The 23,966-nt window shown below is 41.4% G+C and overlaps 1 pseudogene; it reads left to right on the forward strand.

The window, feature by feature from the left end:
• Positions 1-22: 22 nt before the first annotated feature.
• On the forward strand, positions 23-19,533 carry LOC143675735 (twinfilin-1 pseudogene; annotated as a pseudogene).
• Positions 19,534-23,966: the final 4,433 nt, after the last annotated feature.

Consider the following 23,966-nt stretch of genomic DNA (forward strand, 5'->3'; position numbering starts at 1 on the left):
AAATGACTTCAAGGGGAGAACCATGGAAGATGAGATCTGGAGCAAAGATATTTTCTTGGGTGAAGACAGCAGATCCACCTATTTATGTGGAAAAGGTGAGTACGCCCAGGAGCATTTAGAAGACTGACCTTATACCACCTTGTTTAGAAGAGTGCTGCTGCTCCAGTCTTCAGAGAAGGTGATGCACCTTCTCTAGGGCTTGGGGAGAGTCTGGTTGCCACTCACTGTTCTGAGGAGGTTGAGCCTGTGTCCCAGAGATTATAGAGACCTTGACAACCACCCTGATTGAGGAGGGTGGGGCCTAGAGTCTGGCTGCCATGCTAATGCTTCTTGAGGGTGAACCCTAGACTTTGGCCTCCACTTTAGATGTTGCATGATGAGGGTGGATGGAGAGCATAGCCATCTTCCCAGTGCCTAAAGATGTTGGAGCCCTCACCCCAGTGTTTGGAGAAACTAGGGTTGCTGTTCAAGCCCTTGGAAGGGGTGGGGCTGGCACTCCATCAAGCCCGGAGGACAAAGCATCCTTTCTTAGATGACTCTTAGACCTTTAAACGTAATGGAATATTCCCTGCATATTGTTTGATACCTGTAACCCTGCTTTCCTTCCAATTTCTCCCTATGGATGCAAGAATGTTTATTCTATGACTGTCTCTCCTTTAAATATTGGAAGCAGATACACTGTACCAAGTTTCACAGGTTCACAGCCAGAGAGGAATTGTGTCCCAGGACAGACCTTGCCTATAACTGATTTTGATGAGACTTTGTACTTAATATTGTTACTGAAGTGATTTAAACCCTTTCAGATATTCTGATGGAATGATTGTATTTTGCATATGGAAAGAACATGGCTTTTGGGGGTCCAAAGGGTGGAGTATAATGGTTTGAAGGTTTTATGGATCCCAGAAAAGATGATGTCTTTAAAGCTAATCCATTCCCATGGATGTAAACCTATTGTGGGTAGGACCTTTTGATGAGCTTATTTCAGTTGAGGCATACCCCAGGTAGGTCTTATTCCTCTTACTGGAGACCTTTATAAAAGGATGAAAAACAGAGAAAGACACAGAAGCTAAGAGAGAAAACCACAGAAACAGAGAGGAAGCCACTAAAGCCAGAAGCCAGAAGTAATGAAACCAAGAAGAGAAGGGAGAGACCAACAGATGCTGCCATGTACCTTGCCATCTGATAGAGGAGTCCAGACAGTTTCTTGATGATACGTTGATTTGGACATTTTCATGGCCTGATAACTGTAAGCTTGTAAACGAATACATTCCCATTGTTAAAAGCCAAAAAAAAAAAAAAAGAAAAATGCAAAGACTTGTACACAAATTTTTATGGAAGCTTTATTTAAAAAAGCTCTAAATTGGAAACAACCCAAATGTCCATCAAAGAAGATTGGATAAACCAACTGTGGACTATCCATGCAATAGAATACTACTCAGTAGTGAAAAGGATTGAACCATTGACTCATGCAATCTGGATGTATCTCACAGTACTATGCTGAATATGAAAGAAGCCAGACAAAAAAGAGTATGTACTAGATGATTCCATTAAATCAAACTCTGAAAAATGTAGACTAATTTATAGTGATAGAAAGCACATCAGTGGTTGCTTGGTGATAGGTTGGAGGAGGTGAGAAGAAGGGATTAAAAAAGGGCACAGGGAGACTTTTGGGATGATATATATGTTCACTAATTTGATTGAGTTGATGCTTTCATAGGTGTAGACCTAGATACAAATTTATCAAATATGAACACTTTAAATATGTGCAATTTATCGTAGGTCAGTTTTACCTCAGTAAAGCTTCAATATCGAAAATACAGAGTGATAAGTGCCTTGGAAGAAGTAAATGCAGGGTGTCATCAAAGCAGTACCTCGGAGCATTCCTTAATTGAAACTTCCTGGAAGTCATGGAGGAGGAGGGGATGCCTGGCCTGAGATTTGAAAATTGAGGACGTGCTATTTAGGTAAATGGATGAGGAAGGGTGAGGAGAGCTCCCCACACTGAGGTGACACCAGATGCATAGGTTCTAAAGCGTGAAAGAATGTAGTATGTTCAGAGATCTGCAAGTGGTTAGCATAACTCAAACACATAGTACTCTTGGAGAGGAGAAGGGAGGAGAGAGGAAAGGAGAGAAGAAAAGAGAAGAAGGGAGAAGCAGACAATGAACCTCTTGGGTTCCTTCCAGCTATTTGAGTTTATGAAATCCTCATTATAATGTGCTGCTTACTTGTGTAACCTGCTTGTCCAGGCATCCCCCTCCCTGGCTACAAAACGAGGTCACATTTCCATTTATGTGCAAATGACAATAATCTTCTGCCTGTCCAGTCAGAAATTCACCCTTTTCAAAGATCCCCGAGCTATTTGGGGGAGTCCCCAGATGGGGTCTCATATATGTGCACAAAACAATCTGTGCTCTTCCTTTCCTTCTCAACTCACACCTTTTGACATCCTCTGCCTGGAGAAGCTGCATTGGTATTCCTGTTCAAAGCACCCATTGGGAGGAAGTTAGAGTTCACGCCAAGTTTACTGAAATACTGAGTGTGCCCAAAGCCATCAGTCTTGGGGATCAGATTAGGGGTAAAAAAAATCTTGTGGTGAATCCATATCGTGTTAGTTCAACTAGGCAGAAATTACCTTTCACAGAATTCCCTTTTTTTGTATAGGACCAGCTGAGCATTGCTCACAAGAGACATTTGGGGTGAGATTCGGAAGGTAGAAGTGAAGCAGCACTGTGAAAGCTCATGCATATTCGTCACTCATCTGTTTTTTGGGTGGGGTAGCTCCCATCAGATCTCCTGGGGGTCAACAACTCTTGCAAATCAGCCATGACATTGAGATTGGAGGTGGTGAGAAAAAGATGCAGATTCCATTTGCCCTTAGGGATCCCAGTTTGTCTTTGTGGTTTTCATTTTGTCCTCACCCCTGTCCACATCCAACTTTCCTTCCCAGCTGCTGTCCTACCAATTTCAAGCTCAACATTGGACAGAGGCCACAGGCTGCATGGAATGCTCTACTACCTCCCCCAAATGCAGATGGTCTAACCCCTATAATAAATAGTTTAGTTCTATATTATTTGCTACCATCTGCCTCTTTGATTGAGCTCTGGCTAATTAAGGTTTCTTACCCAACTTTGTGCTACCCAGGCTCAGAGCTAGCTCTGCTTTGCCAAAACCCCTCATGACAGCAGAGTGGCCAATGTCTGACTATTACCCTAATAATCAGAGACTCAAATCCCAGGGCTGGATGGGGGAGTTGTACCAATCCAATGTTGTCCCAACACCACCCAACCAAAGGCCTTCCTTCTCCCCCAATTAATAGAAACAAAAGCTTCCTGTTCTTCCATGGGTTTGAGCAGATGCTCTGTGTGAGTGTATGTGGTTATGGAGGGGCGGTTTGATGTCAGTACCAGCTGTCTTGGAGCCCTGCTCGGGCAGCCCCCAGTGCCCCAGTAGTCACTGTTAACTCCTCCCTGAGTCTTTGATTCTCCGTTCAAACAGTCCCAGCAACTTGACCCTTTTCTTGTATGTCCTTGTTTTCACTTATTTCCTCTCCATGGCACTTTACGGGGTTTCTGAGATGGCTCCCCAGGCCTGCAAGAGGAGCATACTGACAGAAGGAACAGAGAGACAGAGAAGAGGGATTTCCAAACCTTCATATGTCGGGCAACACCATAGTGGCAAACCTGAGAAACTGAGAAAATTCCAAGGACGGAGCTGGAGGAACTACTATGTGGGTAATTAGAGGACCTGAGTTTGAGTCCTCCTGTCTGGGTCTTTTGGATTCTGGAGGAATTCTTCTTCTCTAACGACGTTCCTGTAGATTTAACAATATTTTCTTCCTACTGGTCCTGCAGGGCATTGTGAGTATGATAAGGAGAAATTTTTCTGAGCTCTGAAATGCTCTGTCACCTGGTACAGTCCTTTTTAGACCTGGCAGCTCATCAGAACCCCCTCACTTGGGTTATCATTTATAAATATATATAACTAACACAACTTGCCAGTTCAACTGCCTCTTCCCCAATATTCTCATCGGTAGGCTGGAGTGTTTGGAAATCTGCATTTATAAAAACAAAACAAAACTCTCAGGTGATTCTGATGTTAAGCCAAGTTTAGGAACATCTGAGCTAGTGAATAGTAGCTGAAGAAAAGGACCTTACAAGTTTAGTGGTTCTGTCCATAAGGCAAAGGAAAATTGAAGCAATTATTGAGACAGTTTCAGCAAAGAAATGCATTGTCATTGGAATTGTATGGACCAAGAGAAATTATTTCTTGGTCCAAGAGAGATTGAGCAGAAAGCACACTGGTGAAGCAGAAATCTCACTTATGTAAATCCAGATCAAGCCTCAGGAAGAGGTGACAGTGGTGCGAGGTTGAGCAGAGAAGAAAGGGTTGCACTTTCTGACATTTCTACTTTTATTGTGGCTACTGTTATTCTGGGAGTCTTTTTAGTTCAGTTCATCTATTGTTAAGTATTCTCATATCTTACAAACCATAAATCCCCATTTTTGACATGGAAAAATGATTCTTGTCACTTATAATATACCATGTACTGGCTTAACCATCATAGAATAGATTTGGGGGCAACTTTCAATTTCCTCAGGATTTTAAAATCTTAAGGCATTTTTAAATTTGTATCTGTTTTAGCATCATCATCAGCTGCCTTGCAACTAAAATGAGCAGATATCCCAGATATTTCGGGGGGGGGGGGGGTTGCATATGTACTCTTCTGCCTGTTGTCTCCTTGGTGCCACCTGACTGGTTGTTTCCCTGGTTCCTAATTTGGGTGTGGGAAATTAGGGCTCTGTCTTTACACACTACATGATGCATGCAACCCTGTTTTGGGTCACTGTTCCAGGGACTGCATTTGCTGGACGAAGAGTTTTCTTCAACCTCACAGGTTTCCTGTGAGGAAAAAGCTGTAGTCTATTTTTGTTCCATCAAATCTTTTAGTTCACTGTTTATTGTCCTGCTCTGCTTAGTCACCCCAAGAGGAATGGGGGCTCCACAGGCTCTGTTATTACATTTCCTGTGAACACTGACTCAGTGCTGCCACCTCGTGGCCGGGAAAACTCTAAAATCAGTGATGTCAGTGCAACCTTCTGAAAAAGAGTCAGAACTTTATTCTCTCTGTGCAGCAGAAAAAATTTACCATAATTCCTAACAACTGTGACATCCTTGATTTTCTGTTTTCTGAATGAAGAAAGTAATTGCTACTTTACTAAGGTGTAGTGAATTTCTTTAAAGAGAAAAAATTTTATACTTGTTCCGTTTTTACTTATTTTAGGATCAGTCCTTAGGCAACATTAAAAAAAATTTTTTATTGATATATATTATATAGTTATATATCATGTAATCACCCAAAGTGTACAATCGATGGCTCACAATATCATCATATAGCCGTACATTTATCATCACAATAGACTTTTTTTCTTCTTTATGAAAAATAACATACGTACAAAAAAGCAATAATTTCAGAGCACACTGAAGCAATTAGTTGTAGAACAGATTTCAGAGTTTGGTATGGGTTACAATTCCACAATTTTAGGTTTTTACTTCCAGTTGCTCTAAGATACTGGAGACTGAAAGAAATATCAATATAATGATTCAGTTATCATACTCATTTGTTAAACCCTACCTTCTCTGTATAAGTCGACCATCACCGTTAGGCAATATTATAAGCCAATGTTTGAGAAGTTTGGAATGACTGCCTTAAAAATGACTATACTATTCTAGGTCAGAAAGAGAGATTTATAGTGGAAACAGGTGATTTTAGTTCCGGGGCAGAGGTTCTAGTGGTAGCTGCACTAGCAGCCTTGGTTGTACCTGGAAACTTGTTAGACTGTCTCTTCTTGGCCCCCAGCCCAGATCTACTGAATCCACATCTCTGGGAGCGGGCCTGGAAATCTGTGTTTTAAGTCAATTCTAATGCACACACGTTGGAGTGCTGGGGAATAGAAGCCATGCTTAAGCAAAGGTGAAGGGGATTTCACTCAGGGTCCGTTTGGCTCTCCATTATACTCACTCATCTTCAGTTCCCTTTCTCTGCATTATTTATTCAATAACCTTCGCATTTACTGAGTGGCTACTATGGACAAATCACTGTTTCAGGTGAAATGGACATAGGAGTTGGTAGGAGCTAGGGCCCAAGATTTTGCATTTCCAATGATTTCCCAGGTGACGCTGCTGCTGCGACTGCTCTGGAGATGACATTCTGTGAACCTTGTCCTCCGTGTAAGAGCAGCAGGCTGGGAGGACCATGTGGTTTTCAGATGGAGAGTACAACTCAGGATTCTGTGTGGCTGGGAGATATGCTTCTCATCCCTTCCTGCCTCCTACTGCTGGCACTCAGAAGGTACCGTTATTTGAATTGAACTCCAGTCCATTATAAAGAGAATAAAATAAACTGCGTAGGATTTCGCCACCCAAAGGTTAGGGAATTCAAAAGCCAAAGCAGACATGTGATAATTAAAAAGCCTTAGAAAAGACTTGGCAATAGTCTCAGAAATTTCAGCCATACATTAAAAGGTCCGTTTTGTGCTCCGAGAGGTCCCAACCTTATCAGTACCTCCTGTGAGCCAGCACACCCACCTCCTGTTTAATTTGCCATTTATGCTCAGTTGGCCCAATGAGTAATGTGAGAATAAATAAGAACAGCAAACCAAACTACATTTGTGTGCATAGTTATACAGTAAGAAATCTCAGAGCTGGAACGCAAAACCCTAATTGCAGATCAGAATAAAAATGTTTTTTTGTAAATCATATGCAGACTGTGCTATCTGCTGAATATAAACAGCTCCTCTGATCAGTCTTCTAGTCTGCATTGCCTGGGAACTTAAAAACTGGATTTTGCGTTACAAAAAGTCAAGTCATACCGAGGTGAGTGAGGCAGCCTAATATGGTGGAAATATATAGGACTTTGGGCTCAGGCAAAGCTGTTTCAAAGTCTTTTGTACCTTGTGGGGAGTTACTTGATCTTTCCAAATCTCATTTTCTTTCCCTATAAATTTGGAATGATGCAACCTACTTTGTGGGGTAGTTTTTTTTTTTTTTAATGAACAAAAGCTAATTTATTGTTCATTGTTTCGTTATTTTCCAGGACACTGTAAATTTATTTTTTGTGCTAGTTTAGGTCTTATTATTTTGATAGGATCTTAAAAATGCAATTGTATTATCTCTGAGATATAGTCACACACCAAATAATCCACCCGAGGTATAAAATCAATGGCTCACAGTATCTTCATATTGTTGTGCATTCATCACCACAATCAATTTTAAAACATCTTCATTACTCTAATAAAAAAAATTAAAAAAAAAAAATCCAAAACATTACATGCCCCTTACCCCCCCTCCATTATTTATTTATTTATGTCTTTATTTTCTTACTCATCAGCCCAAACACTGGGTAAAGGGAGTGTCTGACACAAGCTTTTCACAATCACACTGTCAAATGATAGAAGGTATATAGATGTGCAATTATCATGATAATCCAGTCTACTGGAGTACAGCTCAACAGTTTCAGGTATTTCCTCCTAACTTTTCTAATACACCATCAGTTAAAAAAGGGATATCTATATACTGCATAAGAATAATCTCCAGGATAACCTCTCGGCTCTATTTGAAATCTCTCAGCAACTGAAGCTTTGTTTTGTTTCATTTCTTTTCCCCCTGTTGGTCAAGATGGGTTTCTCAATCCTACAATGCTGGGGCCAGGCTCATCCCTGGGAGTTGTCCCACGTTGCCAGGAAGATTGACACTCCTCGGAGTCACATCCCACGTAGGGGGAGGGTGGTGAGTTTATTTGCAGAGTTGGTTGAGAGTGAGAGGTGTGTGGTCATTTTAAAGATCAAATGACAACCGATCCTTAAATAAGACATGTTGTAGGTGCTCAATATATAGTAGCTATTCCTAGCTCCCAATTTCAGAGGGCTACGGCCAGGAGAGACCATGTGCTAGTTTCCTGGGCCTGCCAGAATGAAGTACCATAACTTGGGTGGCTTAAAACAACATAAATGTGTTCTCTCACAGTTCTAGAGTCTAGAAGTCTGAACTCAAGGTGTCAGCATGGGCATGCTCCCCCTGAAGGCTCTAGGAGAGGATACTTCCTTGCTCCTTTCTAGGTTCTGGTGGTTACTGGCAATCCTTGTGATTTCTTGGCTTGTGGTAGTATAACACCAATCTCTGCTTCTTTCTTGACATGGCCATTCTCCCTCTGTGCAGAGGTGGCTGGGAGAAGCATTTGGGCTCAAGCAGGGAAGGTGGGAGAGTCACGGTGACAACATGTGTGGGGTGTCTGGGCTCTCATGTGGATGGGATGGAAAGAAAGAAGGGGTGCTTAGAAAAGAGGGGAGAGTGGGTATCGGACACTGGAGACTGTAATTCTTCTGATGACAGGTTCTCTGGGTGGGTTCCACTGTGAAGCCCCTTTCGTAGACCGTGAGGCTGATTCTTTTATGTTGTGGCCCCACTCCTTAAGGATTTTGTAATTGAACATATGAGAATCCAGACGAGGAAAAAAATTATGCTGGTGACAGTGCGATGCATATATGGTGGAAAGGGTTTTGGCTATGGAGTCAGATTTTGTCCTTTGTTTGAATCCATATCTGAATGACTGAAGCTGAATGACTGTAAGTAATCTATAAAATGCGGTTAATCATCTATCTGTCTCATAGGGCAGTTGTGAGGAATTACAGGGACAATGCAAGGGAACATTTACCAGAATGCCAAGTTTATGGCTAGTATGCAAATATTAATACTAAAATACAGAGCTTTTCTCTCCAGACTCCCCTGCCAGGAGTTTTAGCTTTGTGACCTTAGGAGGTTCACCTACTTTTTCTGCACCCTCTGTGGCTTCAGCGCTTAGAAACAGACATAGTCCCAGCTGCTGGCAGACGAGGGTGCAGACCACGTGACTCTGTTGTAGGGTTCTGGCTGTGTATAGACAGGGTCATTCATTTTGAGACTGAGTTGGGGATGGGCCTGGGTCAGGGTGTTTTTTGGGGGTGGAGTGCCAAAGACGGGGTATGATGCTCATCTAGGGAAATTCGTGTGGAAAGAAGCACATCTGTTTTGATTGAGAAGAAACGGAGAGGGGACGTGATCTAGCAGGCCTCAGACAGGGTTGGCTGATGACACTTTGTGGCTGCATGTCTCGAATGGAAATAAGACATTTTCACTCTCTATGACCCCCACTGGCTCAGGTCCAGATTTTCAGCCCAGGCTGTGTTTGCACCTGTCACTTATGTCCTCACTTGACTTTTGGCTAAGCTGCCACAGCAACTGGGACCTGAAAAATGGACCTGACATTGCATGGACCCACTTTCCAAATATTGTTGAATACCATTAATTAGTTCATTGCACATTTACTGAACACTTACTCAATGTTAGGTGCTGGGGATTCAGTGGGGGAACAAAACAGGTGCAAGTCTTGTTCTCAGAGTCCTTTAGGGAATAAAGGCAATATCCAAACAGTAGCCTACATACATGTATAATTAAGAGTTTTGCTGTGAATTAAAGGTTCAGAATGCTAGGAGATAGTGCAATAGGATAAAATCTAATTAGATTGGGGTTTAGGAGCATAAAAGAAAGGAAAAGATATTCAGATAGACTAGGAGAAAACAACATTGGACTGAAGTGGGGCAGGAAAGACAGCTTTTTTTTTCTTTTTAAATATAACTCCCCTCCCCTGGCATTGGCCATGGGAAAAGCAGTTCCTTTGCTTCCTGATATTATTGTATTCTGAATACATGCACTTTGTGCACACTCACAGCCCCATTCATTCGCATCCCTTCTTCACTTGCTCCTGTTTATATGAATGTTAACTTTAGGCTCAGCTCTCGTTCCTCGTCTTTTCTAAAGCCTTCCTGACTCTTCTGCTCTCAAAGTTCTCTCTTCCTGTAGACTTTAATCAGGGTCTGCCCGAGCTGCTCCTTCTGCCCTGATTCCCTTTGTCACATTGTTAATTCTGTGTGAGGCATGCTTGTTAATCTCTCCAATAAGAATATTGACAAAGTCATAGAAGTTTAGAACTAAAAAAGCCATTACAGATCTTATTCTCCTACCCACTCCTCCTGAATAAGTTAAAACTGAAACCCAGAGAAACTAAAGGACTCCCCCCTAGTCACTGGATGGGAATCTAAGACTATGCTAAAGTCTTATTTTATTTTTGTAGTTTTTCACTGCATTATCAGGATGTTTTTTGCAGAGTCAGAATTCAATGTATGTTTCTCACTGATGAATTTTTCCTCTTCTTCCACCATACATGTACATCTCATGTCCTTCCATCGCTTGGGGCAGGCAGTGGTGTGAACTGACATTATCATTTAGCTTCTTTGTGCTGATTGATTACCTTGTCTGTTTAAGTAAAGTAATCCCAGAGAACAAGCATGTATTAAATACCTACTGTATGTTCAGAACTTTGCAAAACACTGACAATATAAAGTCGATAAGACAGATATGGTCTCTACCTTAGGGGATCACTCTGTGAAAGATCCCCTAGAAAGTGGTGGAGGAGTAATTACAATATAGCAACCATATAACTAAGGAAGGTATAAGCAACATATGGAAACATAGATCAGACCAACCAATTTTGTCTGGGGGAGTTGGAAAAGTTCATTAATACCTTCTCTACTTACTTCAACATTGTATTAGGAGATTCCAATGAGATGCCAATGAGATAATGCAGTGAAAGTGTGGTGGAAAAATATATAAAACACACTATCCAAACTAAAGGTAGTATGGTTTGGGAAGGTTTAGAGAGAGGTCAAAGAAGAAAATTATGGCTGGGGAAAAGAGGAGAACAGTCCTCTTTTCTGATTTTACACAGATTAAGTTCAGGTCTGTGGCTACAGACCATTGAGCAACACTGTCCAGCTGGTAAATTGGGCTTCTTATCTTAAGAATGACCAAACGTATTCATCCTATTAACACAGCTGAAAACAGCTGCAAGCACTCTGGGACCTTGGAAGGTAGGCTCCCATTTTAAGAAAATGTTTGAGGAGACTCTAATAGAGGAGCAGATGATGTCAGTGGGGATTGGACCTTTGGAGTAGGAAACCTGTAGCTATGATTGTGCAGTCAGAGCAGCAAGTCCTAATGGGCTGGTGAGAGATTCACTTCTCTTCCCTTGTCCCCTGCATCCTATAACCATGGATATTTGAATATTGTGTTGTTTTGAAATAAGTAGTTTGCAAACATGAGCAGCTGACACAATGAAAACTCAAATGTTTAGAGACTTATTCCTTAGTTAGAATTCACAATAGTATGCATCGAAGGATATTGCCCAAAGCAAAGCAATTATGTATAGTAAAAGTCTGACATTATCCAAGGAGATGTTCTTTCTGAAAAACAAATCTCAGTATTAATTTGCGGCACTGTGGCTTCCCTTACTGTCCAGACACAGACAGGACTCGCCAACCCAGCACTGCAAGTAAGAAGGAAAAGTGACCACAGAGCTCCCTCTGGTGGTGAGGCAGACCCATTACAGTTCACAGCCCGGTTCTCTGCCCCTGCAGGAAACCCAGGAATCTTAGTATCACATTGAAGAACTGTTTTCAGTATCCCAGGAGTGGAGGGGCATCGCCTGCCCTTTGAGATAATGTTCTAAGGGTCTTCTTTCTGGTCTGTGAGGCAATAAAACAGGAAAGTAAGGTTCATTATTGGAGTGAACAGGACGTTAGAACAATCCCAACGTAAAAATTACTGTGACTGCTAGCCAAGTAAACCCGAGCTAAGGGCCCTCTGCCTTCTACAGCGTCTCTCTGCTTTGCTTCCTCCACTTAGCTGACATTAACCAGCAAGGGGTGCCTTTCTTTGAAGTTGCGTCTTTGCTGTACTGCTGTGATAACAGCAGTGCTTGTGGTGCCTCTCAAACCACAAGAGGTCTCCTCTTTGTGACTCAGTGTGTCTTTAGGAAGTGCAGATGGGAAGTGGAAAACTGGAAAGGAGATAATTCAAATGGCCCATGGTCCTCACACCCAAGGGGAATGGCTTCTTTCTCTGCTGACCAATACAGACGTTGCCTTGGCTCTTGGCAGAGGTCCCTTTGTGACAAAGGGCCTGTGATGTCTGGGGTCATGTCTGGAGCCGCCCTTAGCTCACCCTCATGGTGGCTGTGTGATGTCTAAACTGCAGTAAACACGAGAGGGGACTCAATCCAAATTGTGGCAACTCGATGCTGCCTGGTTTCTTATGTCTTTGATTAAAGTGACTCCAGACACCTGAGGCCGGCTGGCGATGACCCCACTGGCAATTCAACAGGACACACTTTCCCAGTCTGTGCCTGTGCATCCTTGGTCATTGTATGATCCTTTTAGGCTGGCCATTTTGTGTCATGATGCAACAGCAAATTCAGGTCAGAAGACTTAGATCTGACCACTCCCACTTTGCAAATAACTGGGGCAGACCTGCGATTATTGTTGTAGATGTTGAAACAATAGGTATTTCTTATTGATCCTCTGTCCAGATGTTCTATCTATGATGAAAGTGGTGTATTGAAGTCTCCAACTATAACTATAGAGACTTCCATTACTCCTTCCAGTTTTACCAGTGTTTGGCTCAGGTATTTTGGGGTACCCTGGTCAAGTGCATAAATATTTATGATTGTTGGGGGTGCAAGGGTAGTTTGAGGGGTGCAAGGGTAGTTCAGTGGTAGAATTCTCACCTGCCATGCAGGAAATCCAAGTTCAATTCCCAGCCCATTCTCTTCCCCCAAAATAAACAAACAAGCAAAACGAACAAACAAGACATTCAACAAATGGTGCTGCAGTAAGGGGATACTCACATGGAAAAGTAATGAAATGTGACCCTGCCATACAGCATACCAAAAAAAGAAAAATCTGTGATTGTTATTTCTTTTTGGTGGATTGCCCCTTTTGTTTATATATAATGTCATTCTTTGTCTCTTACAACATTTTGCTATACCTTTATTTCTTGATCTATGAGTTTTAGATAGTATTTTTTAGCTCCCAGCATGAAAAATGAGGATTTAACTTGTTTATACTAATACCCAACCTTACCTCACCTCTCTTCTTTCTTCTTCCATCAAATATTGGATAGTTATCATTGTGTTAGGATGCTAAATAGACTCCCCAACCCTCACTGGAAGCTGTGAAAGTTGAAAACAATGGAAGACAGATATCCCCACGTTCTAAAGATGCTAAACCACATACATATAGGATCTGCTAAAGGAACATCCCCATGGAATGTAGCCCATCACCACCTCCTAGTGATAAGTGGGAGCAGGGAAGAGTGGTGGGAGATTTCTTTAGGCCTGTGGGATGGTGGGTGTTTCCTTCTCACCTTAAACCAAAGGAAAGGAGTCTTTGAGGTCACTGCTCAGGAAGACGTTCTCTGCCAGAAAAAGAGATTGGAAAATGTTTTCAACTGTAGGAACCACACCCTCTTAGTCTCCTTTGATCTGACTGTTGCTTGTGGTTTCTCTGAGGCCCTGGATTCTAGAACTATGGGTCCAGTTTTGCCTTTCCCAACTTAATTGATGGCTGATTTAGACCCTTTGTCCAAGGGTGTACACTGACCTCATTTCCTGTCAGTGACGTTGAACCATGCCTTCATCTGATGCACGTCACATCCTCTAGGACCTTTTTTTCATAACTTTAGATAAAGTTGCGTGGAAGCCAGGTCTTTGTGAATAGGGGACATGGACTTCTTCTCTACGCCAAGAACTCAAGCTTTCAGACTCTTCTTGAATCAAATTGGGTTCCACTCAGCCTTTCTCACTCCCTTACTCTGACCAAATGATGTTCTGTAGCCCCCCAACTGTTGTCTATTCTCCCTGTCCAAGGACAGCCAAGAGTTTTTTTTTTTTTTACCTCTGGTGCCAATTTAATTAGTATTTGGTGGTCTCTGCCACAAGTGCTGTGAAAAGTTAGATTTCCGTGGGAGGCACCATGGCTGATTCCCCAACATCCATTCCAGCCCATATGGATGAATCTAAGACAGCCAGAATCATCTTCCCTAGGAAAGGGCAAGTGGCCCAACTCTGGACACTAAGGTGTGATGGGAAGACTTCACTTTTTTCTCTGGAACTTGTCAGCCTGGATGTGATATCTGGGACTGGTACAGCCATCTTACAACCAGTACAAAGGTGAAACCAACTTCAAGGATAGCAGAAAAGAAAAATGGAGAGAGACCAGGTCATTGATGACTTCAGTGGGTCACTGAATCAGCCAACCTTAAAACCTAACCCACTTCTGGAACTCTAGACTTCCTCTTATGTGAGATAATACACTTCCATATTGTTTAAACCAGTTCTAATCAAGATTGCTGTTACTTGCAGCTGAATTCAAACTAACTATACAATTTCTAAAAGGTGGGTAAGGAAGTTGGGATTGACTAGCTGCGCTTGTCAAAGGTGGAGGTGTGGGCATTTGCCGTCTAGAACCCTCCTAGACGATGCTCTAGAAAGATGCTCCTTTCTAGCATCTTGTATGCAGTTTCTCTATTTTTTTTAACCCCTTTTCTTCTACCCTAAATGGCACATTTAATGTGCACGCAGTGATTACTGCATAATATGAATACCCCTTCTTAATATACCTCATTCTAGGCTGTAGCTTCCTGAACTGCCCAATGTGGTCTACATCTCACTTTTTATTCTATTCCTTCTGACTCCTGTGGCTTCTGATCTTTTTGTAAACTTGTCTTTTCCCTGATGTAGAGATTTAAAAATCCACCATGGTGACAGGATGAGGAAACAGCATCTGGCCACATATTATTCAAAGCACAGATGAGTGGTGCTGGCAGTATTTGATTGGAGGCTGGACTGTCTGCTGTCCCTGTGACCCATCAATTGCTAGTGCTAATCTGGCTGATCTGAAAACTAGCCAGGTGTCCCTTCCCAAGCCCTCACTGACTTGTGTCAACCCTCCAGAAGGTATATGCTTGGCCAAAGAGGATGACCTTCCTTGAGAAGGAAGAGTAGTCCTTTGGACATGGATATGTAAGTACCATACTGATAACATGTAGAAACATAGCTTTTGAGTTTCTTGGCTGCTGACAATGTATTATGACCCTCTCTTAATTTCTGGAGTCCTTAATGCATTTTCTAGGTCTATAAATGAGACTGACTGGAGGTTGAGTGAAAACATCGGGGTTGCCATTTCTTAGGTCTTTTATTTTTTATTTAACTTGGAAACAAGTTGAAGGAGATCAAACCCAATGATGCTTGTAAATTCAGCAGAGAACAGGGAAGTATACAGAGGTGTGGCTTGTGGAAGAGTTCATGGCATCCCTTGGCAACACACTCTCACTTTTATCCTGCTTGCTAATTGACTGCAAACTACGTATGTATTGCAAAGCTCAATTATTGATGGAGAGAAAAGTGAAAAGGGTAGCTTCTCTAATTAAAACCGATTGGAGCTGTGAAAGTTTAATTAATTGGATGCATGTCAGTTCATTTCCATGTTATGTTGTGCACAGCACTCTGTTTTCATAATTAACATGTTGTGTTGGCGTGGCAGGTGCCTCTCTAATTAGCAGTCTGAGGGAAAAGTGGGCAGGCAGAGTGGGTGCAAAGAGAAGTCCCAGCGCAAGTCCATGGTCTGTTTTCTCTTTGGTCTGTTTCTTGCCGTTTCCTACCACCTTTTGTTTAGTTAGTGATTTTTTGGTCTCCAGGATCTTCTTGGAGACTACTGTTTATTTGGTTGTTTCCATCAGAGGATAGGAAGCTTCATGACACTTCCAGAGATTCCAGAGGTGAGACTCCCACCCAGCAAATGAGGGTCACATCACTCAGAACTCACATTCTCTCCACTCATGCCTTGTTGGGCTACCAACACTTGCCCACTTAACAAAGACATACCTCCCACCGGGTCCTCTAAGTGCAATGTATGGTGATAGGTAGATGGCTTTGAGTTCAGATTCCATCTTATTACTAGATGACCTTAGGGAAATTAACCTAAGTTCTCTGTGCCTCAGTTTCCTCATTTGTAAAATGGGAATACTCAGACCTTCCTCCTAGGTGTGAAAACTAAATGAAACAATGTAAATATCATACTTAGCACTTATTATATTTAGATTAGATTTATTGAACAATCTTCTCTCTCTTTTCTTTATAGCACTTTTCTTTTTTTAAGTCCTTATTGGAACGGCAGTATTGGAGATTGCAACTCCTAACCCACCTCACCCCAGTGCCCTTCTCCTCAAATCCATGTTCTTAATTGGATTCAGATTTTTTTTTTCTAAAATGAAGAGTTGATACATGAATGCCTTGGTGAGACCCATAAAGGTGCCCTCTTGCCCAGGCGATGGCATTTAAACTCTGTGGCATAGGAATTCCAACTCCTGCATAAGCTGGAGCTGGCTGTGTGGCCAGCCTCATCTCCTGTGGCTCCTCCCTCAGCTCTCCAATCCCAACCCCACAATGTCCTCACACCTGATACCTCTGGGACATCGCCATGTGCCATTTCCTGAGTGCAAATATGCTCTTTTTCTTACCCATATTGTCCTTCCTGCTCAGAAGGCTCCTTTTTCTGTGACAAGGAAAGTCCTATTTTTTCCCCCAAATTCTGCTTAAACATCTCATTTTCGGTGACATCAGCTGTCTCCCCATGGTTTGGAGTCTCTCTTCCTGACCTAGGCGGGAAATTCTCGTGGGCTGGGACTGGGTCTTGGTCATCTTTGTATGGACAGTGCCTAGCAAGAGTGTGTATGAAGCAGGTTTTAAATAAGTGTTGTTGAATGACAGAAAAATCCATGGTTTTCTTCGTGTGGGATTTCTATTTAGTGGCTGCCTTCCCAGTAGGCTGTGGCGCCACTTGGGGAGAGGATATTTCTGTCTTGCTCTAGATTGTTCCCTGTGCCTGGCAAAAGGTAGGTGCTCATTCCATAAATGAAATTTGCATAGCACCTGTTCTATATAATGCATAGAATTTGTGGTGAGGGCAAGTTAATGATGAATGCAAAATTTCTTTAGATTTAAAAATGATTGAAAATTATGACAACATTATTTATAATAGAACAATAATTGCTATTGACATTATTACCACACAATAATTTATTATTCTTATTGGGAAGTGTGCTGTTACCCTTTTGGAGATTTTCGGAGGAGCAGTGGCATCTGGGCCCTTGTGCATGTTGTCTTTACAGCTGGGGTTGTATCCCTGCAGAGACCCTGAGCCTGCTCTTGGAGAAGAATCCTGAAGTCTTTGCTCAGCATAAATGCAACTGAGCTGCTCATGCATCTCATCCTGTCCCTTTTAAAAAATCTTATAACCCTCTGGTCTCCCTAAATGTTATTCTCCTATGTTAGTATAATATATAATAAATAATGCATCCTGGTAATTTTAGAAGATCATTTTATATCCAGGCAGTTGTATAGAGTCTAATCAATATTTATACTTATTCAAGGAGTTTTTTCTCTCTTTTTTTTAATTAGGAAAGGTTTATTTTTTCTTCTTATGCCTGTTTGACCTTGTATCAAATAACAAGTCTTTTCCCCAGTGTAAAACCCATAAAACAAAACCCCAGCCATGAAAATTATCATCCTCATCCCTTCTCACTAAGGTGTGCTTACGGGAACTAAGCCGCCACTCCTTTTTCCACTTTTGCTAGTTCTTCATAAGTGAATTGAGTTCAGAAAACTGGATAATGGACCAGGCCTGCCATCCCCAGCCCAATGCCAGTGTAATGCTCTCAGCAGTATTTACAGAGCTGGGAGCTTGAACTTATAAAGACCCAAGGTTAGTAAAAATAACTCTGGAGACCGAAGATTCCCTTCCTCCATACCAAAAATTAATATTAATTAAAAAAAAATCAGAGCATGAATGATTTCCCAAGTATATCTTGACTCTGATAGAAAAGCAACGAAAGCTGGACTTGCGGAGTTTGACTAGGGTGTGAAGTGTAGGGTTGAAAGCCTGGGATCCAATATCCAGGGTCTTCACTGGCTCTGGCATTAGTTGGGGTGTGACAGGGAGATGCCACTCAACTTTCCTGGCTTCCTTTCCTTATCGGTTTAATGAAAAGGTTGGCCCTGAGGTTCCACCTGAGTCGGCAGCCGGCTGGCCCACAGAACACTTAACTGCACTTCTATGCCCCAGGCTCCAGGAACCTCAATGAAGGAGACTTGCTGGCCAAGGTATCAGTTCAAAACATAGATGTGCTTGGCACCCGGTCCCCAACCAGAGTGCCTGTCTGCCTTTACCATGAATGTTTGTGTGTGTTGAGCCAGGGTCATTAGTCTGTCCTCCTACTCCCCAGAGTGTGTTTCCCTTCGGCCCTTATAACCTGTCATGCCAAGTGCTTTTGGTGGGATCCACCCCAGTGCAGAATATAGGAGAACTTTTAAAAACATTGACTTTTGAAAGAAGAGTAAATGGTCAGAGTTTAGCTTTCTTTCCTCACAGGAGGTTCCCTGGCTCCCTGTCTTCTGCCTGGCACAGCATAGAGTTTTCAGGGGCTTGTTTGAACAGGAAGTTTATGCCAGTTCTACAGATGGTCCTTTTAGAGCAAAGGGTGTCTCCTCCCTAACTAAGAAGACCCCTTTAGTGTTCAAGGAAGAGTCAGAGAGAGTCTACTACAAGGTCATATTCTGTGCTCATTCAGAAAGTAGAGGCAACTTTTCCTACAGACTTCTGAAAATATCTCTTGAAAATGAGCCACTTGTGATTGAGTCGTGTAGTCAGCCTTCAGATTCCTGGGGTAAGGATGATGATTCCTTTGTTCTATTTCTGCTGGAGGACAAACAACCATGCTATATATTATTGAGATTAGATTCTAGAATGTCCAGGGATATGAATAGATAGTCATTGCATGGTCTCCTAACCATTCTCATGGTATTCAATAAATATTGTATGCAGCAACAAGAGCAGTTCTGAAGAAGAAGTTTGGAGGTGGCCACAATAAAGATGAAGTATTTGGAACAGTAAAGGAAGATGTATCATTATATGGATATAAAAATATTTGCTATCACAATCTTCCCCTGCCCCATTGAGTGCAGCAGTGAAAGAATTACAACAGATTAAAATTAATGAGGTACAAACTGCCGCGAGTGCGGACATTAAGCATCAAACATTTCAAGCATTTCCTATTTCTTGAGAAGCTTTTCAGGCTTAGGAAAAATTGAATAACAGATAGCTCAGCTATGTGTAGTTGGAAATAGATATAAAAAATGAAATTATAATTTTAGCCATATAGAACTAAAAGATTTGCCAAAGAAGATTCCCAAGGATTCAGTTATCATTTCTTTCTGTAGAACATTCTCATGAAGAAAACCATTTGGGTCCATAGTTTTTATTTATTTGATCTTGGATATGCATGGAATTTAAGAAAACAGATGCTGTATTCTAGCTGCAAGAGCCCTTTGCTAGAAACTGTAGAAAAATAACTACAAATGGATGCAATTAGAAAGATTGAGATGGATAATTGAGAAGAATTGACTACAGACTTCCTTTATGAAGACGTATACACCAAGCAATATACTCACAAGCAAAGTTTTGCAAAATCAAAGTTATTATGGGGAGAAAGAGGATTCAAAGACTAATTTGGGGTCCAATTGAACCTGAAGCCACTGCTGATTGAATCATTATATTAAAAATTACAATACTAAGTTTTTTAAAAGTCCAGCTTTTGGTACAGGAGACCCAAAATCATTCCATGTTGATATATAGTAGGGAAAAGACTGTAATAAAAATTAGCACTTTTCACTACTGTGGGTTTTTAAAATTAATGTTATAGAAGACTCATGAATTCTATTTTGTGTTAAAGCTAGATAATGGTTCAACAAGGTAATATTTAATTTTGGCCCAGTTTTAATAGAATGATGGTTCCACATGTTCACGTAATTCTTAAACTTTTATATTGTAAGGCCAATTCTAGAAAGTCAGTGTCTCAAAGTAAGATGCACTTTTCACTCCTTAGTGAGACATCTGAATGTTTTTTTAGGGTGAGAGAAAGACCTTAAAATATTCATACTACTTAATGAATGTGTTAAGGACCAGGTTAGATTATTTTCTAAGCTGAAAACTTATTGTGCCTAGAAAAGGTGGACAACTGCTTATTTTGAGGAGCAGTACTAACTTTGTCAGAGTGTGGGATATGTCTGCAGCTTTGAAACACACAATGCCTTATTGTAGGGTAAAAAAAAAAAAAAGAAGTAGCAATTAGGAAGGCTCTGAGGCACTGTGATGGAGCAAAAAGAGGCCAGTGTGTGTAGGATGGCGAGGGAAGGGAGTGGGGGGTGGGGCGGGGGGTGGGGATGGGGATTGTGGGTAGGTAGGGACTGGATGGGGCAGTGCTGGGAGGTACAGGAAGACACTTGTCTTTTATCCTTAAAGAGTGGTTCTTCAACTTCAGTGAGCACCAGAATCACCTTTAGGGCTTTTCAGTCTCAGACTGATTACTTCTGATAAAGTGAATCTGGGAATTTGCTTTTCAAAAAGTTTCTAGAATCAACAAGTTCTATTGATTCTGCTTTTGAGAATCACTGTGCCAAGGCCAAATGGCTTCAGGAGAGTGTGATCTTAAAGAGTGTTATATTGAATTAACCCAAATCTTCCTTGAAATATTCACATACCATGATTAAAAACCACTGGATGTGTTGAGTACCATAGAAGACTCTGTAGTGGTGAGACTTTAAATTGGTGCTTCTCAGTGTGGTTTACAAGTCACTTTGGAATTACCCAGACCTTGCTACTCCAAATGTGGCCCCCACACCAGCAGTACCTGTGTGTTTATTGGAAATGCAGAATCTCAGGCCCCACTGTAGACCAACTGAACCAGAATCTACTCTTTATCAAAGTTCCCTGGGTGCTTTGGGTGCACAATACAGGTTGAGAAGCACTGCTTAAGGGGTTTCCCAGATGTGCCTCTGGGGTGGTTGTCACTGGGGTTGGGGTTGGGGAGGTAGGATATGCTGTTATTATATTCAGAATTGTTGCACTAGCTCAGCCCACGTGTTGGGGTGCATGTATAGTCAACTTTTTGACCATCAGTGTGCAATTTACTTCTTTAACTTCTTTATGTCAGAGGAAGTATGTAAGGTTTGGGGAATAGATCAAAACCTTTTGGTTATTTCCACTATTTGATTATTGCTAAAATTGAGGCGCAAAAATGGGAAAGAGGGATCTGCGATCAGGCTTGAAATTTATAGCCCAACTGGAAAAGCCCAATACTGTATTTCTCAGGGTTCGGGGGGGTCAATGAAATGAAAATATTTGGCAGTGTCTTATTTCCTGGCAACCATCTCTAATAGTATCCTTTCCAAAAGGCTTAGTATGTTTTAGGTATTTTTAAAAGGCTTTATTGAGATGTAATTCATAAACAATACAATTCACGCATTTGAAGTGTACAATGCAGTTCTTTTTAGGATGTTTACAGTTACGCAACCATCATCCCAATCTAGGTTTACAACATTTTCATCACCCACAAAAGAAACCCTGTACCCAACAGTAGTCACTCCCCGTGACCTCCCACCCCCTGCCAGCTTTAGGCAACCACTAGTCTACTTTCAGTCTCTGTGGATTTGCCTTTTCCAGATATTTCATAAAAATGGAATCATACAATATGTGCTCTTTTGTATGTGGCTTATTTCACTTAGCATAAGGTTTTCAAGATCCACCCATTTTGTAGCATGTATCAGAACTTTGTTCCTCCTAATTGCGGAATAGTATTCCATTGTATGACTATACCACATTTTGTTTATCCATTCCTCACTAGATGGATTTTTGTGCTATTTCCACTATTTGATTATTGTAAATAAAGTTGCAATAAATATTCATGTACCTAAGAGTGTAATTCTGGGTCTTATGGTAACTCTACATTTAACCTTTTGAAGAATTGCCAGACTCTTCTCCAAAGTGCCTTACCATTTTACATTCTCACCTACAACCTCACCAAAACTTGTGGTTATCTGTCTCTTGATCACAGCTATCCTAGTGGGTGTGAAGTGGTATCTCATCCTGGTTTTGATTTGCGTTTCCCTGATGGCTAAGGATGTTGAACATCTTTTCATGTGCTTACTGGCCATCTGGAAAAATGTCCATTCAGATCCTTTGCCCAATTTTTAAGTTGAGGTTTTTGTCTTTTCTATAATTGAGTTGAGTTCTCTGTAAATTCTAGATACCAGTTCCTTATTGGATATTTGACTTGCATATTATTCTCCCATTTAGTGGGTTATCTTTTCATTTTTTAATGGTGTCCTTTGAAGCACAGAAGTTTTTAATTTTGATGAAGTGCAATTATCTCTTTTTCTCTTGTGCTTTGGTGTCATACATAAGAAGGCTTTGCCTAGCACAAGGTCACAAAAGATTTACTCCTATATTTTCCTCTGAGTTTTATAGTTTTAGCTTTTACATTTACATATGATACATTTTGAACTAATAGTGTCTGATGTGAAGAAGGGGCTAAACTTTTGGCATGTGATATCCTGTTTACCCAGCACCATTTGTTGAAAAAAACTATTCTTCCCTTATTGAACTGGTCTGACACCTAGAACAGTTATTTTTAACTCTAGCTCTTGATTAGATTCTCCTAGGGAACACTAAAATATACCTATGCCTGACCTCTCCTCAGAACAATTAAATCAGAATCCCTGGGGGGGGTGGGGGGTGGGCGGTGAGAATCCTCAGGTGATGCTGACATGTAGTCAGGGTTGAGACACGTGCCTAGGGAAGTGGTTCTCAAAATATGGTCTCCAGCTAGGCACATGGGCATCACCTGGGAATTTATCAGATATGCAAATTCTCACTCCCACAGAATACTACTTTCCTTCTAACCCCAGATACTACATCTCAGGTTGAAGTGGTTCAGAGTCTAAAATAAAGAGTGAAAGTTAAATTCTACAGTTGGCTGGTGGTAGTATAAATTGGTACAACTATTCTTGAAGACAGTTTGGCAGTATGTATTGCCATAAAAGTGTTTATACCCCTTGACCTAGCAATCTTAATTTCAGGGTATTTATCCTAGGGGAATGATCTGATATGTGGGCCAAGATTTAGGTAGAAGTTTATTTATTGTATAGCATTTTTTATCTTAAGAAAAAAATGATCATGAAAAAAAAGTCCAATCATGGGATCAATCAAATAGATTTCAGTTTCTCAGCATTTCCTTAGGATGGAACATTATGTAACCATTAAAAATTAAGTTCATAAAGAATTTACATCCATAGACAATTGATGGGATAACTGGTGTTTAAATTCTTTTCCTTATATTTTTATTTTGTATTTTCTGATTTTTCCATAAGGATGACATCAAATCACAGGCATAGGTTCAGTGGCCACCTCCCAGTCCTCTCCTACTTCCTCCTTTTCTATTGTGTGCACATGTGTTAGTCTGTTTCCATTCTGCAGCCCTAATATAAAGGCATGACCACACCTCAAACCCAGAAACCTGGAATAAGTAGACCTAGATGCTTATCAGGGTGGGAATAGTGCCCCCTCCCCTTGGGGTTGCAGAAATACCCAGGATTCACATAGCACAGGGTCTCTCCTCTCCGATGAGAAGTAGGGCAAGCAGAGGTGCCATTCACCGACCCTGACCCGAATAGCTTGGTCTCCTTGGGGGATTGGCCATGATGGGATCTCTTCCCCTACTGTTTTGGACCCTTTGTGCTGTGTAGGTAATAAAGTGGTTGTTTGCTGAAAGTTTCTGCTGTGCCTAAGCCTGTAACGACTCACTCCACAATTGTGTCTAATCTTCAGGGCAAGATCTAGGAGGGCAGGAAATAGAATTCTCCTTTTATAATCATGTGTATTAATCAGGGTTCTCCAGAGAAACAGAACCAAAGGGCATATATGCAAATACTAAGAGATTTTTATAGAAATTGCTTCATGTGACCATGGTGATTGGCAATTCTGAATTCTGTAGAGCATGCTATGAGTTGTAAACTCCACGAAGGTGACAAATTTGAATTCCCCATGAGAAACTGGGTGGCTGAAGTAGAGAGAGACAGTCTTCTTTCTGACTGCTGAAATCTCAGTTCTCCCTTTAAGGCCTTTAAATGATTGCGTGAGGAG

The sequence above is a fragment of the Tamandua tetradactyla genome, chromosome 3 (assembly GCF_023851605.1).
Source record: "Tamandua tetradactyla isolate mTamTet1 chromosome 3, mTamTet1.pri, whole genome shotgun sequence".
Lineage (NCBI taxonomy): Eukaryota > Metazoa > Chordata > Mammalia > Pilosa > Myrmecophagidae > Tamandua > Tamandua tetradactyla.